Below are 19,861 nucleotides of genomic sequence, written 5' to 3'. Positions count from 1 at the left end.
CGGGCAGGGGAGGCGGGGAGTCATCCTACGGGAGCAGGTCGTCGTCTCCTAGCTCGATGTCTTCATCTTATCTTGAAAGGCCCAAGCAAAAGGGGGGATCGAGGCCAAAGTCTTCCACGGGTGGCGACGAGAGGGTTATAAATGGGATGTTGCTCTTCCTTCTTTATGGGGCATAGTCATAGACGTTGAACGGGCTGAACCGGTCGGTGGGTGGTCCGTGATTGGGGGATACGACTGGGCATCCCACGAAGTGGGGTCCTATGAGTCCGACTTTTCCACCCGGGAGGAACTGCGGTTGTGGGCGGAACGTTCGTACATAGTGAGGGATGGGGAAGATGCCCGTTTGTTCCGTCTCGGCATTAGTCATCCTAACGAGCGAGTCATTCATTGAAAGGGGACTCATACTGAAGACTTTTTCTTTATATATACGTATCTGTTCAACCAGATGTTCGTTCGGGTGTCGTTCACTACGTTCGAGTCGGTCGTGCTTCGAAGGCTGAACGTCGCCCGCTCACAACTACACCCTAATGGTTAGACCTGTATTAAAGCGTTCGTGGCGATGTGTTCGGCGCTAGCAATTACTCCCATTGTTCCCATCTTTTTCCACTACTTTAACGTCCGGCCGATTCCTAAGCGGGGCTGCGTCTCTTTAACTTTCATCCATGATTGTTGTCTGTTCAAGCCGTACTCGGAGTCTTTCAAAAATTTCAAGCACCACTACTTCAAAGTAATAATCAAAGAAGGTGGTCGCTCCCAATTTCATACTGAAGTGGGCGGTCCCTTGTTCCCTTTTTATTGGACGAGGGATCCTACCAAGATAAATGTTGTGTCGATCAGCACTATGACCCCTGTTGAGATAGAGGCGGTTAAGACCATTGACGCCCTATCTCGCCGCCCGAGACGTAGTTGAATGCCTTGGGCATGAGAATTTTTACAAAATGGCGTTCGGTACGGCGTTTGCCACAATAAGCTTGTTATGTTCCTATTAACTTAGCTAAATTTATGTTTCCTTTTCAGATATCATGTCTCTCCCACCAGCCTGCAAGACTAGTTATGTGTCGTCTTCTCGAAGGAGGGATCCCCGGTCGGCCGGATCAAGCCATGCACTGACAGGCTCTCAATCGAGGACGGTGCCGCAGCCGGATCCTCCCGTGACAATTGCCACTCAACATCCTCCCGTGACAATTGCCACTCAACTACCTCCCGTGGTAAACCTGGAGACGTCTGAGGCGGTCGTCATCCCTGTTGCTACCCCTCTAGATATGAAGAGGAAATCCAAAGAGGGAGAGAAGTCGTCCTCGAAGAAGAGTCGCCAGGAGGGTAGCACTCTTCACCCCCTACCGGGCGGTCTCTTCGACCAGACGTTCAATGTTAGCGGTCGCGTGAGCTTTCATATGAGCTTGTCGCAACGAGCGGTGGTGGGACCTATGTTGAAAAAGGACATCACTGAGGCTGCCTTAGAATTCGCGAGCCGGGGGGCAATGTTGGCATGGTATCTACGCGAGTTTGTTGCCGTAAGAACACTAGGGACGTCCAAGCAGAGCTGGTCACTAAAAAGAAGACTGTGGAGGATCTTCAGACCCAGATGGAAGTCTCACTCTTGAGTATCAAGAATGCGAGAAGAAACGGTCGGCGTTACAAGAGAAATTGGACGAGACGCGCCTGGAGCTAAGCACGACCGTCCAACAACTGAAGGATGCTCGAACCGGGCGTGACCGAATAGCGGAGGAGGCTGGACGGCTGAAACTGGAGGCAAAGAGATTGACTGCAAGAAAAAAGGAGCTGCAAGAGCAAGTAGATTGCCTGGCCGACGAGCTGATGAAGGCCAACGAGGCCATTGTTACTCTGAACAACAATGTTTAGATTGAGCATGAAGAAGGTTTCAACAAGGCTCTGCGTCAGGCCGCCTTTCTGCTGGGGACGGACCCTTTGGTTGCCGGTTTCGACATTAGCCAAGATGTTTATGATGGCAACATGATCCCGATAGACGCTTCGCCGATCAACGAAAAGGCGGCAGGCGATGAAGATGTCCGTCCGGCCGAGGACGATGATGAATGACTGAGCGTGGGGGGAGTGTTTTTTGCTTTTTTTTTTTGCTTTTTGTGGGAATTATAACATTTTGTGTACCGGCCGGTGGCCGTTCACTCCTGAATGTAACTACAAACCTAAATTCTATCAATGAACTTTTGAAGTCTTTAAATTGTGCTTTATCATCGGATCGTCTACTTTATCTTTTACCTACGATATTTGTCATACATGCTTTTTGGAAAGTTATGCTGCTAAGATTTTTTGCTGGGTTTCGACCGTTCGGTAAGTTTTGGTTTCGGGTGGCAGTGGTTCTATTTATGAACTTGCCCATCACCACCCGTTCGACGTAGTTAGTTTTCGGGTGGCAGTGGTTCTATTTATGAACTCGCCCTTCACCACTCATTCAGCTTAGTTAGTTTTCGGGTGGCAATGGTTATACTTATGAACTCGCTTTTCACCACCCGTCCTCAAGTTAATGCACCAATAGTTTAAGTAATATGAGTAGTGGAAAGCCGGAGCATTGTATTAGATATCTGAAATGAAAAAGACATTGCAAGAGACAATTCAACTGAAGTAAAATTTTAGGTGGGAAGCTTTCCACGTATTGGGGACGGTCTTGCCGTTCGGGTGGCAAAGACGGTATGCTCCGTTCTGAAGGTCTTCAATCAACCTGAAGGGTCCCTCCCATTTTGCCGTGAGTTTCCCATGGGTGGTCGTTCTTCTTGCGTCTCCCGTCTTCGTCCATATCAGGTCGCCTACCTTGAAGCTTCGGGGCTGCACCTCGGTGTTGTAATTCCTCTACACCATTCGCCTGCAAGCTTCAGCCTTGAGAACTGCGGCATTCATCCATAGTATCCAACTCCGCCTTGAGTTCTTCGTCGTTGAGAAGAGGATCTTGTGGATGTCGTCTCAAGGAAAGCTCCCCTAGCTCCATTGATAACATGGCGTCGGAGCCATAAGTGAGGGTGAACGGGGTATCATCGGTGGTCCCGTGTGGGGTGCATCGGTATGCCCACAAGACTTCAGGGAGTTCGTCCACCCATGCACCCTTCTTCTCTCCGAACCTTTTCTTAAGCTCGACCACTATGGTTTTATTCACAGCCTCTGCCTATCCGTTCATCTGGGGATGCTCCACCGAACTCGTAACATGTTTAATCCCTAGGCTTTGATAGAACGAACCAAGATTTTTGTCAATGAATTGCCTGTCGTTGTCGGTCATGATCGTCCAGGGGAGGCCGAAACGACATATTATCTTCCATACAAACATCTGAACCTGTTGGGCCGTTATTCTCACAAGAGGCTCGGCCTCCACCCACTTCGTGAAATAGTCGATGACGACTAAGATGAATATTTTCTGTGCTCGTCCGGGTGGGAAGGGTCCCACAATATCGATTCCCCATTGGGCGAACCGCCAAGGTGAGACAAGGGTAAGCAACTTGCCCGGGGGAGCTTGCGGGATATTAGCGTGGGCCTGACACTTTCCGCATTTCTTGAATAAATTCCAAGCGTCTTCCTCCATCGTTGGCCAATAGTAACCAGCTCGGACGGTGCGGGCTTTCAGTGTGTGCCTGCCAATGTGGAAGCCTCATATACCATTGTGTAGCTCGTCCAACACGTATGATGCTTCCGTCCCATCCAGGCATTTGAGAAGGGGGGTTGAAAATCCCCTTTTGTAGAGATGATCCCCTATGATAACATACCTTGAGATTTTACGGGCGTCCGCTGGTCGAACCGGGCGTCCGTTATCTTGATCCTGCATCAATTTGCGAATTTCTCTTCGCCATACCTCCTCGTCGTCTCTACAGATAGCAAGGCATGCCACAGAAGGGTCCGACAGCACCTGTCGGATTACGGTCGCTAACTGGCCCTTCTCCTTCCCGCTAGTGAGCTTTGATAGCATGTTCGCCGGGACATTCTCCTCCCGTGCTTCTCAAACATTTCAAGCAAGGCTTGGGCTTTATGGAAATACTTGAGGAGGTGCTCGTCTTTCACCTGAAACTCGCCCTTCACTTGTCCGTCAACCGGCTAGGAGTCTGTGCAGCAGGTAAGTCGACGTGCCCTCATATCATGAGCCAAGGCAAGACCAGCTATCAGGGCCTCATATTCGGCCTGGTTATTGGACGCCTTAAACTTGAATATAAGGGAGTGTTCCAGCAGGAAGTCGTCCAGCCTTCCAAGACGACGCCTACACCCCCTCCTGCCCTTCTGGAAGCCCCGTCAACATATAAATTCCACTCGCCTCGATCGGGAGTTTGTGGCAATTTTGCGACGAAGTCGGCCAGGTGTTGACCTCTGACCAGTCCTCGAGGTTCGAATGTTAACCCGAAATCTGACAACTCTACCGCCTAGCTGACCATCCGTCCGGCCAAATCAGGCTTCCTTCAAATCTTGGATATTAGATGGTCCATGCGAACGACCACTTGGTGACTTTGGAAGTAAGGACGGAGTTTTCTAGCCACGTTGAGGAGGGTCAATGCCACCTTTTCCACCTGTTGATAATGCGTCTCGGCGTCTTGTAGTACCCGGCTTACAAAGTAGATTGGTCGGGGCTCCGGCTTCTCTTGTACTAGCACGGCGCTAATAGCAGTTGGCGACACGCCTAGGTAAATTTGCAACTCCTCCCCCGACCATGGTTTGTTCATGACTGGAGGGTTCGTCAAGACACCCTTAACCTCCGAAAATGCCTGCTCGCACTTGGCATCCCATCCTTCGATGTTGGCCCCTTTCTTCATTCTCCTGACGATCGGGCGTATATGCTCGGCAAGTTTGGGAATGAACCTAGACAAGGAGGTAAGTCGACGCACTAATCTCTGGATTTCTTTGAGACTGACAGGGCTTCTCATATCCAGGACGGCCGCACATTTGTCCAGATTGGCCTCTATGCCGTGAGCAGTCAGCATGAAGCCCAAGAATTTGTCGGCGGCTACCCCAAAAGTACACTTGGCTGGATTCAACCTCATGGAGTATCGCCTCACCTGTCCAAAGACCTCCTCTAAATCACAGATATGGTCGCTGCCGGACTTCGATTGTACCACCACATCATCAACATAAACGTCCATGCATCGACCAATCTGTCCCGCAAAGATCTTATCCATCAGGCGCTGGTAAGTGGCCCCTGCATTTTTAAGGCCGAACGGCATGATGTCGTAGCAATTATTAGCCTTCTCCATTATGAAGGTCGTCTTCTCCTAATCCGGGGCGTGCATCGGAATCTGGATGTAGCCGGAGTAAGCGTCTAGGAAGCTGAGCATATGATGGTCGGAAGCTTCGTCGACCAAACCATCAATACTTGGAAGCGGATGAGAATCCTTAGGGCATGCCTTGTTCAGATGGGTGTAATTTGTGCACATCTGCCATTTTCCACTACTCTTCTTGATCATGACGACATTTACCAGACAGGTGGTTGTTAACAGTTGAAAATTTGTTATTTTCATGCTTAAAATTGATACTGAAAGCAACCTTTAACACTTAGAAACTAGCTTGAAATCATGCTTTTGGTCATATTTTTAGAAATAAGAGAGCTGGATAGGTTTATGCTTGATTTCAATGTTTTATGTAGGTTTTAAGGTGAATTTGGTGAAAGAAGTGAAGAAGGATAGAGATGGAATCAGAAAAGAATTCAAAAAGTGCAAAAGGAGAAGTCGCAAGTACCGCTCAGCGGCAGTTTACCGCTGAGTGGCACTCAGGAACTCAAGTTGGATCCGCTGAGGGGTGAAAATGCCGCTGAGGGGGAAGAATCAACTCACGCACTTACCGCTGAGCGGTAGTTTACCGTTGAGCGGCACTATTTTGGGCTTGGGCCTAATTTTCTGTAATTTTATGAATAATATATAAGCTTTAGGTGTTCCTAGGGTTTGTATATTTGGCTGAGACGAAGCAAACACTCTCTTTTCCACCCTTGGAAGGAAGATCTTGGATGCTCAAGCTACCTCCTCCTTTTTCTAGGGTTTTATCTTTCTTTCATTCATTATTGTTCATCTAGTTTCACCATGAATATGGTGAACTAAACCTTGTATTGTTGTTGGGGAATCAATGTAGTCTTGTGAAACTCTCATATATGGAATTTGTTTTAACATCTTATTTTAAGACTTATGCTTTCTTTCATCATTAGTTAGGGTTTTTCCTCTTTGCTTAAAGCTTGCTTTGTTTAACTCATTCATTGCCTTGATTATTGATTTTGTCGATATGGGAACGTACGGAGAAATCTAGATCCGGGGAATTTCTCCCAATAGCATATTGGTTGCCTTTAAGCTTCTGCACTTCAGAATTAATTACTAGGAATGCTAGGAATTGTATGAACTCGTAATTAAGGATAAGCCTTCTTGCAAGGTGATTTAGAGAGTGGCATTAGCAATTGATGAAAAGAATGATGAATTCCTAAAGTATATGAGAGTGGATAAGATGAAATTGATAACCCCAACAACAAACTCATCCATCTAATTCATTAAAGTGTTTATATTCCTCTTTTCCATTGATCAAATTTATGCATACATGTTTAATTATTGTCTTTTGCATTTAAACTCTACAATCAATTGTTAGCAAGTCTTAAATAATCAACAAATCATATAGCTAACTAGGTCGTGAGTCCTTTGGGAAAACGATACTTGGTCTTACCTAGTTTTATTACTTGATACGATTCGGTCACACTTGCCGATTGTTAAACAAGTTTTTGGCGCCGTTTTTCGGTATTCATAAATTTGTCATCAAGTTTTTGACGCCGTTGCTGGGGACTCGTGGTTTAACTAGTTCATTTGTATGATTATTGATTATCGTTGACTTGAATTTTGAATTTTGAATTTCTGTTTTTATTTTTATTTTATTTTATTTTATTTTATTTTATTTTATTTTTATTTTATTTTATTTTATTTTTCTGATTTTATTTTTTTCTGTTTTTATCTTTTTATCTCTGAATCTTATATCTTCTCTTATATCTTTTTGTGCTAACCAATTCTTCTAGGGATCTGTTTGTTTGTGTATGCAGGAAGCAATCCGAACTAGGAGCAAGAAAACTTCAGAACCTCTTCTTGAAGGTTTAGACGAGAGTAGACGGAGGAGAAGAATCCGTACATCTAGAAAACTTTTTCCTTCTCCGGAAACTCTGTTACAACCATCACCACAGGGTTCTGACCATAACACTGAGAATATGGAGAATAATAATGTCAGAAGAACTCTTGCAGATTACACTAATATAGCTGGACCTCAGCATTTCAATAACATAGCAAGACCAAGAGTCAATGCAGCCAACATGGAGGTGAAGCCAGCATTAATCCAACTGGTGAAGAGTAATCAATTTAATGGGTTGTCTCACGAAAGGCCATATGAGCACCTGACAACTTTTAATGAGATCTGCAATACAGTAAAGATAAATGGGGTGCCGGACGAAGCAATCAAATTTAGCTTGTTTCCATTCTCATTAGGAGGCAACGCTAAGCTTTGGTTGAATTCTTTTCCAGAAGGAAGCTTTACAGAGTAGGAAGCAGTGGTGACAAAGTTCCTAAACAAATATTTTCCATAATCAAAGGTGAATAAAGGAAAGCAAGAGATTTCATCATTCAGGCAAGGCATGGAAGAATCACTGGGTCATGCATGGGACAGATATAAAAGCTTATTAAGAAAGACTCCCACGCATGGATTTGACGAAGTGGAAGTTGTCCTAATCTTCCTTGGAGGTCTTGGTTCACAAACCAAGATGATGCTTGACGCCTCAGCAGGAGGAAATATCAAATGGAAAACTCCAGAGGAAGCTACAGAAATCATTGAAAATATGGCTACAAGTGATAATGAACTAAACAGTGAAAGAGGAGCTCCCATTCAACAAAAAGGAGTTCTACAATTACAAACTAATGATGCCTTGCTAGCACAGAACAAGATACTAACTCAACAACTGGAGACTCTTACAAAAACACTTGCACAACTGCCAAAAGAGTTAAAGACTGTTGCACAGGTTCAATCACAGTTGTGTGAATTATGTGGAGGTGACCAAATCAATGGTCAATGCGCTTTTCCAGCAGAAGCCTTAGAGGATGTTAACTTCATGACCAATCAATATCGTCAGGGGAATTTTAATCAAGGGTGGAAACCACACACAAGCATTGGTCAAGGACAAAGTGGGCAAGCTGGACAAACTGGGCAATTTAACAAGCAACAGCAACAACTAACCTTATGGCAACAAATTTCTATACTTAATGAAAGATCAATAAGGATGGAAGAAACTCTTCATCAGTTCATACAGAAAACTGAGTCTACTCTAAAGAGCACTGAAGCTGCTATGAAGAATTTGGAGATTCAAATGGGTCAGATTACCAAGCAATTGGAAGAAAGGCCAGACAAAAATTTTGGGGCTAATACTGAGGTTAACCCCAGGGAAGAATGTAAAGTGTTGGAGAGTATAAATGATGAGACAGTTGAGTTAGAAAAAGGAGAGATAGAAAAAGAAGAGAGAGAAAAGAGAGAAAAAGAAAAAGAAGAGAGAAAAGAGAAAGGAGAGAGAAGACAGATAAAGAGTAATGATATTTTTCCTTTTCCAATAAATCAAGAGAAACAATTTGATTTTACAGAATTATTCAAGATGGTGGACAACGATGTACCTTGGAAGGAGATATTAGGCTTAATTACCTACTTAGTCCCCATGTTAGGAGGTAATTTTCTGTTTAGTACCCGGTTTTAAAAATGTAGGCATTTAGTACCTATGTTTTGAAATTTGTATCAATTCAATCCTATCCAGTTAACGACGTTATAATTGATGCGAGAAATTAAGGACGTTAATGAAGATGCATTCAAACATTTGATAGCTATTCCACCCAGGCTATCATTAACGTCCTTAATTTCTCGCATCAATTATAACGTCGTTAACAGGATAGGATTGAATTGATACAAATTTCAAAACATAGGTACCAAATGCCTACATTTTTAAAACCGGGTACTAAACAGAAAATTACCTCCTAACATGGGGACTAAGTAGGTAATTAAGCCGAGATATTACAACAAATAGCAGTTTATACTAAACCTGAGGAAGAAATCTCTACAAAGAAAAGACGTAGAGATGATGATACAAAGAAGTATAAAGCTATTAAAAAGGAGCCATTCCCTCCAAAAGCAAAAGATCCAGGAGGTTTTTCCATTCCATGCACAATAGGGAAGAAAAGGATAGAAAAAGCTTTACTTGATTTAGGATCAAGTGTTAACTTGATACCTTATTCTTTACTGGAGCAGATCAGTGATGTTGATGTGAAGCCTATAAAGGTTAATTTAGTAATGGCAAATGGATCTTCAAAGGAACCTTATGGGATAGCAGAGGATGTTATAGTTTGTGTAGGCAAACTCCAGTTCTTGGTAGACTTTGTGGTGATGGAGATGGAGACTGAAAAGATACCCATTATTCTCGGAAGACCATTTATGAAAACTGATGGCTTAAGGTAGGGACCCATTACTAGAAGTATGACTAGAAGAATCCAAGAAGAGCTTGAAGATATGGACACAACAGGGCACGTTCTTTTCCTTCAATTTAAGTGGAATTTGAAGACAACAAGAGAAGGGGTAAAACTGTCCAGTTGATGGTCAAAGTTGCTAGCCGCACCACCACTCTTTGCTAAGCACACCACGGCAGCACCTCCGTCCATCAACACCACCAGCTCACGTGCTGCTTTAATTTGTAGCACATTTTTCATAAGTCTTTCACATTTTACACATGGGTCATTGCCTCGCTGCAAGCTCCATGGATCACATATAAATTCATGGTAGCTACCCTTATAAAGACACTTTTGAAGAATATTGAGTTTTACTCTGCTGATGCATTTTTCCAGCAACCAGAACTCTACCAAAAGTCACCTCTTATTGAGCTTTCCTTCTCCATCTAGCTTCCTTCCAGTGAAGGCCGCCTGAGCTAGAGAACCCACTCACCATAGAGCTCTTCCTCCATCTCTGCATCCACTGAATTCATTCTTCCGCTGCTGCCAAACCACAATTCATTTCGCTGCCAGTTGCTTCTTGTGCGCCAACTTCGACATTGCTCACGATCCAATTCATCATTCCACTGCCTTCAACCCACACCTCTTCTGGAGCAACTTCATCAAGTGGTATTCAGAGCCAGGTTTTGCATCACGCTCCAGCTAAGTCAATTGTTACTTCATTCTGTCATCACCATTTCCTTCGTGTTCTTCATTTTGTGCACACTGTTTCATTGCAACTTTAATTCCAGTAGTTTTCATTTACATCGTTTCTTTGTTCCAGCTTTTACTTGATTTATTTCATCATTTTAATCGGTTCAATCTTTATCTTGAGTATTTTAATTTTGCAATCTTATTCAGTCATGTCCAGTCATGTGCATTTGCTGTAATTTTGTCAAAATTCTGAGTAAGTTTGGTGCCTGGGTGAATCTGCATATCTGGAATGGTTTTTCAATAGATGCACATCACAAGAGCAATGATGAATGAGCTTAGTGCATCTTGAATTCCATCACAGTGCAGTTCCAGTTAACGTAGAATTCAAATCTGCTTTGAATTTGATTTAAAATTTGTTTTCTGAAATGCACCGTGTGAAATTAAATTTGGCGATGTTTGAGTTGCTGTAATGTGATTTGTGCATACCATATGAACATTGTATTGTCTAAGACCATAAAAATTGGATGCACCATTCTGCAGAATCTGGAAATCCTTGTTTAAGCAGCTTGACCGAACTGCAATTATCATTGTTTGAGTCATTTTTTCTGATTTTTGAATCTGTCCAGTTTAGAACTCCCTTCTGGACATCTCTTAATTGCATTTCTAGAGTCTTTTTCAAGTCTAATTTGATTTCCTAGAGTCATAAAAGTTGTTTACAGTTTCGTTTGAATCCTCTGCTGAAGTTTGGTTGGTGATTTGGTTTAATTTTGGTGATAAATAGCAACTGAAATAGTGAAAATCGGAATTCCAAGCTTTTAGCCTCTGCTGGCAGTTTGAACAAGTCACATGTGGTTAAACAAAGTTGCTCAAATCATAAAATTAAGTGTGCAAACGTGTTTGTGTAAAATTGCCATTCAAACCACCAAATTTTCAACACTTTTTCTGATATAAGTTGCAGATTTCGAAAATTCAGAGTTTGGTATGATTAATGCATCAGATTCATTGTTAGATTGGTAGCAAAAGCTTGGTTCAATTGAATTAAAAGAAGTGCACAATTCAAATCTCACCATAAACTGCACTGTAAAAAGCTGTTTGAACCTGTACTAAGCAAATTTGAAAATTCTGATGCACAATTTTCAGCCATTCTCCTAGGCATTTTGTCAAACACTTTGCATAGTTTAAATTTGTTTTTGAATTGATCATAGCTGCAACTTATCTTTGTTTCTTGCTTTTCAAATCCACTCTAGATCCTTTCCTAAGTTCATTTTGAGTGCCACCATTCATTGGAAACCGATTAATTGATTGATTTAAGTTGTTTGAAAATCCTGCACATAAGCTGTTTGATAAAACTACAGTTGTGCATTCTGGTTTAACAGTTTTCTGGCAGCAGCAATGTTGATTTTCTGGCTTAATAATTGATTATTGGTGGTCTGTATGAGCTCTTTGTTGGGTGCAGAATTATCTCAGGTGGTCCTACAACACTGGTAGCATCTTAGGGAGTGGATTGGAGCAAGAAAAGATCAACATTGGGGCTGATTTTTGGTGCAGCAGAATCACGTTTTCACTGGTCTGCAGAAAATCTAGTTGCTGTAACAGCAGCATATTCCACTTGGCAGTTGTGAGATTAGTGTGAATGAACCAATTTCACTTCCTTTGAGAGAAGCCAGAGCTGCACACCACCTCTACTTTCCATTCTCTGGTTGTTTCATTTCTATTCTTGCAAAAATACTTGTAATTGGCCATTAAGCAAGTGACTTGGAAGAATTCACAAGTGTTCTTCCATCACTTGCAAACTTTGCTTTTAATTGTTCATATAAAATTGGTAGACAGTGAGTGTGTCTTGGATACAAAGTTCCAAGCCTCACTTAGGAGATCTCACTTCTTTCAATTTTTGCAAGCGCATAGGCCAAGTCTTAGAAGTCCGCCTTTGGGGTCTAGTTTTCTTTGAGTTTGAGTGTGTCTTTAAACATTTAATGAATCTAGAGGTAATTTTGATTTAAAGACTTTTAGTAAGTAACTAGGGATATATTTGGCAAGGCAAGATTTGGTACTTAAGCAACCTATACGGTTCACCTCTCTTACCTGGAATATTGTCCTCAAGTGAAAAACTTCTAGTCTTTACTTCAAGAAAACTTTTAAGTTCATCAAAATGTCTGGAAGACAATCCCCTAGAATTAGTGATCCTCCCAAAGATCAATTTTCATTCCAAACTCTAGTCAATCAACTCAATGAGATTGAGAGAAAAATAAGTCAAGAAAAAGTCCAAAGAGAGCTACATAGTGCCATGGTTGAAAATGAGTTGAAACTTTTGAGAGAGGAACAAATCCAAAATAGGGAGAGAAGTTATAGTGGAGAGTCCCAATATGAACAAGAGGCCTTAAGAGTAGGAGAATATTATCATCAACCCTCTTCATCAAGAAGACACAGGAGGGAATTTGAAAATCCTCCTCCTCCTAAGGAAGTTAATGTGGTATTGCCTCATTTTCATGGAAAAGATAATGTTGAGGCTTACCTAGATTGGGAAATGAAGGTCGAGCAAATTTTTGCTTGCCATCAAGTAGGAGAAGAAAGAAAATTCTCTCTTGCTACCCTAAGTTTTCAAGGGTATGCAATGTACTGGTGGACTGCTACAGTCCAAGAGAGACTAAGACAGTGACTTCCTCCAATAAAATATTGGAATGAGCTTACAAATGCCCTTCGGAAAAGGCACATACCCTCCTACTACAAAAGAGAACTCATGGATAAGCTCCAAAGATTGCAACAACAGTCTATGTCTGTTGAAGAATACAGACAAAAGATGGAGCTATACATGATGAGGGCAGGAATCACAGAAGGCGAGGAAACTACCTTGGCCAGATTTTTGAGTGGGTTGAATCTTGATATCAGGGATAGGGTTGAACTACTACCTTATAGAGATTTGAATGATCTTGTTCAAATGTGTATAAAAGTAGAACAACAAAATTTGAGAAAAGCTTCTGTTAAAAGATTTCAATCCCCCTTTGAACAGAAGATTGTAAAAGAAAAAGAACCCCTCAAACCTCTAGCCAATATAGTTGAAAAACCCAAACAGGAATCCTCTTCACACACTCGCACTAGTGAGATCAAGTGTTTTAAATGTTTGGGTAGGGGTCACATAGCTGCTCAATGTCCTACCAAAAGAACAATCATTTTAAGAGGTAGTGACACATATAGCAGTGAAAGTGAAACCCCTAGTGAAAGTGAGAATGAACAAGAAAGAGGTAATGAAGAGAAAGTATATCCTTGTGAGGGTCCACTTCTCATGGTGAGAAGGGTGCTTAATAGTCAACCAAGTCCAGAACACTTATCACAAAGAGAGAACATCTTTCACACAAGATGTCAAATTGCAGAAAAATATTGTTCTCTCATTATTCATAGTGGATCTTGCTGTAACTGTTGTAGCACAAGGCTGGTTGAAAAACTGAATCTTACTGTGATACCCCATCCAAAACCTTACAAACTTCATTGGCTAAATCAAGATGGGGATATAACAGTCAAGAATCAAGTTAAATTGGCAATTTCCATAGGAAACTTCAAAGATGATGTTATTTGTGATGTAGTTCCTATGGAAGCTTGCCATGTCCTATTAGGAAGACCATGGCAATTTGATAATGACACTATACACCATGGTCGTACCAATACCATAACTGTTCACAAAAATGATAAGAAATTTGTGCTTCATCCTCTGTCACCTACCCAGGTGGCCAAAGATCAAACACAAATGAAGCTCAACAAGGAGCAAGAAAAAGAAGAAATAGAGAGAAGAAAAAGAGAGCAAGAGGAAAGAAAAGAAGAAGAGAAAAGAGAACAAGAAAACCGAGAGCAAGAGCAAAGAGAAGAGAAAAGAAGAAAAGAAGGGAAAATAGAACCTCTGTCCACACTCCTCATAGAACCAAGACTCTTAAGGGGAGGTTTTCTATCCTTTAATTTTCTTTCATCTATCCTTAAGTTTTCAAAATTCTACTTTTCTTTCCAAGAATTTGCCACTCAATCTTTAAAAATGTTATCACTTTCGACACCTGCAAAGTCACAACTTGGGTTATGGTTACCTTTGTGGTTACCAATAACTCAAGATACAAATAAAATTTCAAATGAAGAAAGGTTTCTTTGTTATATTAAAATTAAAAATTTCAAAATTAGGAAACCTTCTTCTACACATATTCTTTTATATATCTTATTTGGTCAAAGAAATTTAATTAGAGATATGTTTGATGCTTATTGCAGATGGATATTTGACCCAGGAGGAACCTTTGTGAAGCCTACAAAAATAAGTCCTCACAAAGACAAACCAACAGATTTGAGGACAAATCCTCTTCAAGGGGAAGGAGATGATGACTTAAGGTAGGGACCCATTACTAGAAGTATGACTAGAAGAATCCAAGAAGAGCTTGAAGATATGGACACAACAGGGCACGTTCTTTTCCTTCAATTTAAGTGGAATTTGAAGACAACAAGAGAAGGGGTAAAACTGTCTAGTTGATGGTCAAAGTTGCTAGCCGCACCACCACTCTTTGCTAAGCACACCACGGCAGCACCTCCGTCCATCAACACCACCAGCTCACGTGCTGCTTTAGTTTGTAGCACATTTTTCATAAGTCTTTCACATTTTACACATGGGTCATTGCCTCGCTACAAGCTCCATGGATCACATATAAATTCATGGTAGCTACCCTTATAAAGACACTTTTGAAGAATATTGAGTTTTACTCTACTGATGCATTTTTCCAGCAACCAGAACTCTGCCAAAAGTCACCTCTTATTGAGCTTTCCTTCTCCATCTAGCTTCCTTCCAGTGAAGGCCGCCTGAGCTAGAGAATCCACTCACCATAGAGCTCTTCCTCCATCTCTGCATCCATTGAATTCATTCTTCCGCTACTGCCAAACCACAATTCATTCCGCTGCCAGTTGCTTCTCGTGCGCCAACTTCGACACTGCTCACGATCCAATTCATCATTCCACTGCCTTCAACCCACACCTCTTCTAGAGCAACTTCATCAAAAACGGCCAAAGCCATCATTGATGTGAACGAAGGTATAGTGGTGCTCCAAGACCGAGAAGAAAGAGTTGTTGTAGATGTCTTCAAAGAAGAGAGGCAGATGCAGGAAGAAGAAGCTAGTCATAAAGCTGCATTTCAAGATGTACTCATGACTAGCCCTGAAGATGAAAAGCCCAAGGTTAAAGGTAAACATTGTTTGATGTTTCAGGTACAGGAAAAAGAAAAGATTGGAAGAGGAAGAAAAGTTCCTGATGACTGGATGAAAGAACGACTCCAACTTGGTACACCTGTGAGATTTAAAAACAAGTTGTGGGTTGTGAAAGGCTACAAAGAAAAGGAGATGATAGAGATAGAGTCTCCACATTCTAGAAGAGTCAAAACAGTACACCGGAAGCAGTTGAGGAGTTGGTGGGATATGGACATCAACCATGAAGAAGGAACTTGAACTTTATTGGGTCAAGCTAATGACGTTAAAAGAGCGCTTGCTAGAAGGCATTCCAGTGATTTGAGGATAATATTTCTTTTGATTTTATTTTGGTTTTGTAATTTTTAATCAGTTGGACATTATTTTTGTAAATATGTTTTTGGATATAGCATCTACTGAAGGATGCTAGGTGGTTAAGTATCTACTGAAGGATACTAGGTTTGTTACACCTACTGATGGGTGTTGGTAAGAAAGTTTTGCACCTATTGATGGGTGTTGGTGGATTTTGGGCAAGCTCGTGACGTTAAACAAGCGCTACCTGGGAGGCAACCCAGTTTATTAATGATAATTTTTGTTTATTGTAGTTGCATAATAGGGTTTTGCAGGAGTAATCTGAAAATGTTATTGCAGGGAGTAAGTGAGAGGCATGGTTAGGAGGCACTTAGGTTAAGCTAGGGAGAAGAAGAACACTTCCTGAAAGTGCCGCTGAGCGGCAAACTACCGCTGAGCGGTAGTGTCGCAGACTGGGCTTAAGTTGCCCCTTAGCGAAACCCGAGCCCATTAGGGTATTTTTATACCCTAAGCTGCGCTTTAGCTTCTCTTTTCAGACTCTTCTCTGCACACACACTCATACATACTTTTTCAAAGGTTCTCTACAACTTTTCCCTCATCCCTCTTGAGAAAATCTCCATTTCACTCACTTTCTCACTAGTTTTCCATCTAAGTTTGGGGTTGGAAGAGAGCATCATAGCTTGAAAGCATTCTCATTTCATCTAGCATCTCCACCCAAGTAAGTCAAGCATTTTTCATTCTAGGGTTCCTGAGTTTGAATTTGATGGTTAAAGCATGAATCTTTAGGGGTTTTGATTTCTATGCATGATTTGATAATTTAATTGATGTTTGAACCGATTAAACTGAATGATTTTGATCTGGAAAACTGAAAATTGCATGTGGGTGGAGTTAGGACAGGTTAAAAATGAAGTTTTCAAAAATCTGCAGAGTCACCGCTCAGGGGTAAATTGCCGCTGAGCGGCACTTGGACATACATGCTGTTTTTGCTGAGTTGCATTCTGGATTGCTGCACTGGTGGCGCTGAGGGGTGATTTTGACCCTCAGCGGTGGTTTGCTTCAAAATAAGGTGTTGTCTATGTTTTACTAATGATTAACAACATGTTTTGTGGTTTTGTATCTGTGTTTGATGTAGGAATGGCATCCTCTTCAAGCAAAAGAATGAAGACCATGGCATCCAAAAGAAAAGAAAAGGAACCAGAACAACCCCATTCTAGTAGGTTCTTATCTTGCAAACATGAGAAACACTTTAAGGTGGTCCAAGATAGGAGACTACTTATGGAGAGAAAGGTTGGAATGATACCTAACTTTGCTCCTCAATTTGGAGAGCAATTGTTAGGGAATGATTGGGGGAAGCTAGCCACATACCCTACACCTGCCAATATAGCTGTGGTGAAAGAATTCTACACTAATGCAAGAAAGATTGGTGATTATCCAACTGAGAATTACCTAGGCTATGTTAGAGGCCATGCTATTAGATATGATCCTGATTCCATCAACAACTTCTTGGATACTGTGTGGGTTGGTGAGCAGTGCCAGTTTGCTCTCTATATGGAAGAAGGCGCTGATTTTGATGATGTGGAGAGAGTTTTATGTGTACCTGGAGGACATTTTTCAGAGGAATAGAACTGGCTCTGTGGTGAACATTAGGAGGACTGATTTGACTCTGATGAATCAATATTTTATTGATTTCACTTAGTTTATTGTACCGGATTTAATCAAGGAATTGTGCTTGAATGTACAGTATTATCCTATTTTTCCTAATTATGCTAAATTTGATCGGAAATTCTTATTTTAACTAATTTGAATTATCTGAGCTAATTATTTTACAAGGAAAATTTGGAGATACAATTTGGGACATTTGAAGGTTAAATGAGAAATGGCAATTGAGCCCAATGCATCTCAGTCATTTCAATTTTCGCACAGTGCTGCGTGAATGTTGTGTCAACTTGTGTGTCCTCGTTTGAGTTCAATTCTTATCTGTTTTCCATGCAATTTTTTTTCATAGTTTCGTATGGATGTCTATTTTCACGTATAGTTTTTATTTTGTTTAAATTCGTTCTGTGCTGTTCCCAGTATTTTTTTTACTCCCCTATGTCAGTCCAATGCTTACTGTTTGAGTGATTTCTAATCTATTTGCATTTGCTTGCTGTTGGGCACTTGTGGTGGCTAGGAATTGATAATTGGACAGTGCTAAAACCTCCCAACACTCTTAAACAAGGCATACAACAGCTTGGCTTTATTGAATAGCAAAGAAAAAAAAGCAGCCACATGCACATCACGGCCCACATGGAAAGCTTTTGGATTTTAAAATTGGAAACTGGAGTGTCACGGCTTGGGCTGCAAATAAGCTCACGGCCCATGGAAAATCAATTTTGAAGCTCCAGCTGCCACTTGGGAAAAAGCACACGGACACTGGATGAATGAAGGGTGTCAAAAGCAAGGTCCAGCAAGAGACGGCTGCACCTTCACGCCCACGGTCCAGCAGAGGAGGTGCAGGTTTTTGGGGGGCATCCAGCCGCCACTCTTTGGGGGGTTTTGGTTTTCTTTATGCTTTGGCTTGAAAAACACATGGTCTGGTTTTTTTTTTTTTGTTTACGGGATGGAGAATGGTTGAGGTGTGCTCCAGCCGCCACCCTCACTGAAGGATTCTCGGACTTTTGACTCTTGGTTTTTAGAACGTTGCTTTTGGAGATAGGAGGACTGCATCCAGCCGCCACCTTGGAGGCACACGTTCACTAGCCACCACCAAAGGAAGAACACGGAGAACTAGAGGGATGGTTGGATGGGAGAGCATTTGGGCTACAAGTGTACACGGTTTGGGGTTTTGCTCATGTTGTTTTACTTCATTTAAGTGTTTGCTTTTACTGCCATTTTGCTGCAACGTGTTGACTTATTATAGCAGCTTGAATGTTGTTGTATTTTAATTCTTGAACTGTTGGAATGTACTGCTATTTTACTGGTTAATGACTGAAAATTTACTAGCATTGGCTTATTGATGGACAAATTTATGAACACCAAATTATGATGTCATAAACTTGTTTTCAATCGGCAAGTATGACTGAATCGTTCAAGTAATAAACTTGGTTAGACCAAGTATCGTTCTTTCCAAAGGACTCACGGCCTAGTTTAGTTATGTGATTTCTTAATTAACTAAGACTTACAAACGAATTAATTGGGGTTTAAAATGCAAGACAGAAAATAAATATGTATGCATGAATTTTGATCAATGGCAAAAAGCAAAAGATAAACACTTTCAATGAAATTTATGTATGGATATGTTGTTGGGGTCAATTTCATCTTATCCACTCTCATATATTTTAGGAATTCAACAATCAAATCATCATTGTTAATGCCACTCTCTAATGTACCTTTCTAGAAGGCTTCTCCCTAATCACGAGTTCATACAATTCCTAGCATTCCTAATGATCAGTTCATAAGTGCAGGAGCTTAACGACAACCAATATAAAATTGGGAGAAATTCCCCGGATCTAGACTTCCCTGTACGTGCCCGTATCGACAAAACCAATAATCATGCATCGAATGAGTTAAACAATGCAAGCATTAAGCAAAGAGGAAAAACCCTAACTAATGATGAAAGAAAGCATAAGTCTTAATTAAAAGATGTAAAAACAGATTCCATATATGAGAGTTTCACAAGATTACATTGATTCCCCAACAAACATACAGAGTTTAGTTCACCATATTTATGGTGAACCTAGATGAATTACAATGAAAGAATGAAAGAATAAACCCTGAAAAGGTGAAGAGGAAGCCTCAGCATCCAAGATCCTCCTTCAAAGGGGTGGAAGAGAGAGTGTTTTCTTCGTTCCAGCCAGAGATACCTAACCCTAGGAAACCCTAAAGCTTATGTATCATTCGTAAATTACAAAAAGTCAAGTCCAAGCCCATTAAAGTGCCGCTCAGCGGTAAAATACCGCTCAACGGTGAGTGCGTGACTTGTTTTCTCCCCTCAGCGGCCATTTTGCCCCTCAACGGACCTTACGTGACTTCCAGAGTGCCGCTCAGCGGTAAACTACCGCTCAGCGGTGAGTGCGTGACTTGTTTTCTCCCCTCAGCGGCCATTTTGCCCCTCAGCGGACCTCCCGCAAGCTCCTGAGTGCCGCTCAGCGGTAAACTGCCGCTGAACGGTGACTTCGGCTTCTCCTTTTGCACTTTTTATTGTCTTTTCTGATTTCATCTCTCTCCTTCTTCACTTCTTTCACC

At 41.6% G+C, this 19,861-nt stretch overlaps 1 pseudogene; it reads left to right on the top strand.

The window, feature by feature from the left end:
* Nucleotides 1-12,606: 12,606 nt before the first annotated feature.
* On the top strand, nucleotides 12,607-13,754 carry LOC148198521 (uncharacterized; annotated as a pseudogene).
* Nucleotides 13,755-19,861: the final 6,107 nt, after the last annotated feature.

Source organism: Vigna umbellata, chromosome 5 (assembly GCF_029865625.1).
Source record: "Vigna umbellata cultivar VRB3 chromosome 5, Vumbellata_1.0, whole genome shotgun sequence".
NCBI classification, from domain to species: domain Eukaryota; kingdom Viridiplantae; phylum Streptophyta; class Magnoliopsida; order Fabales; family Fabaceae; genus Vigna; species Vigna umbellata.
This window is presented reverse-complemented; position numbering and strand designations above follow the sequence as displayed.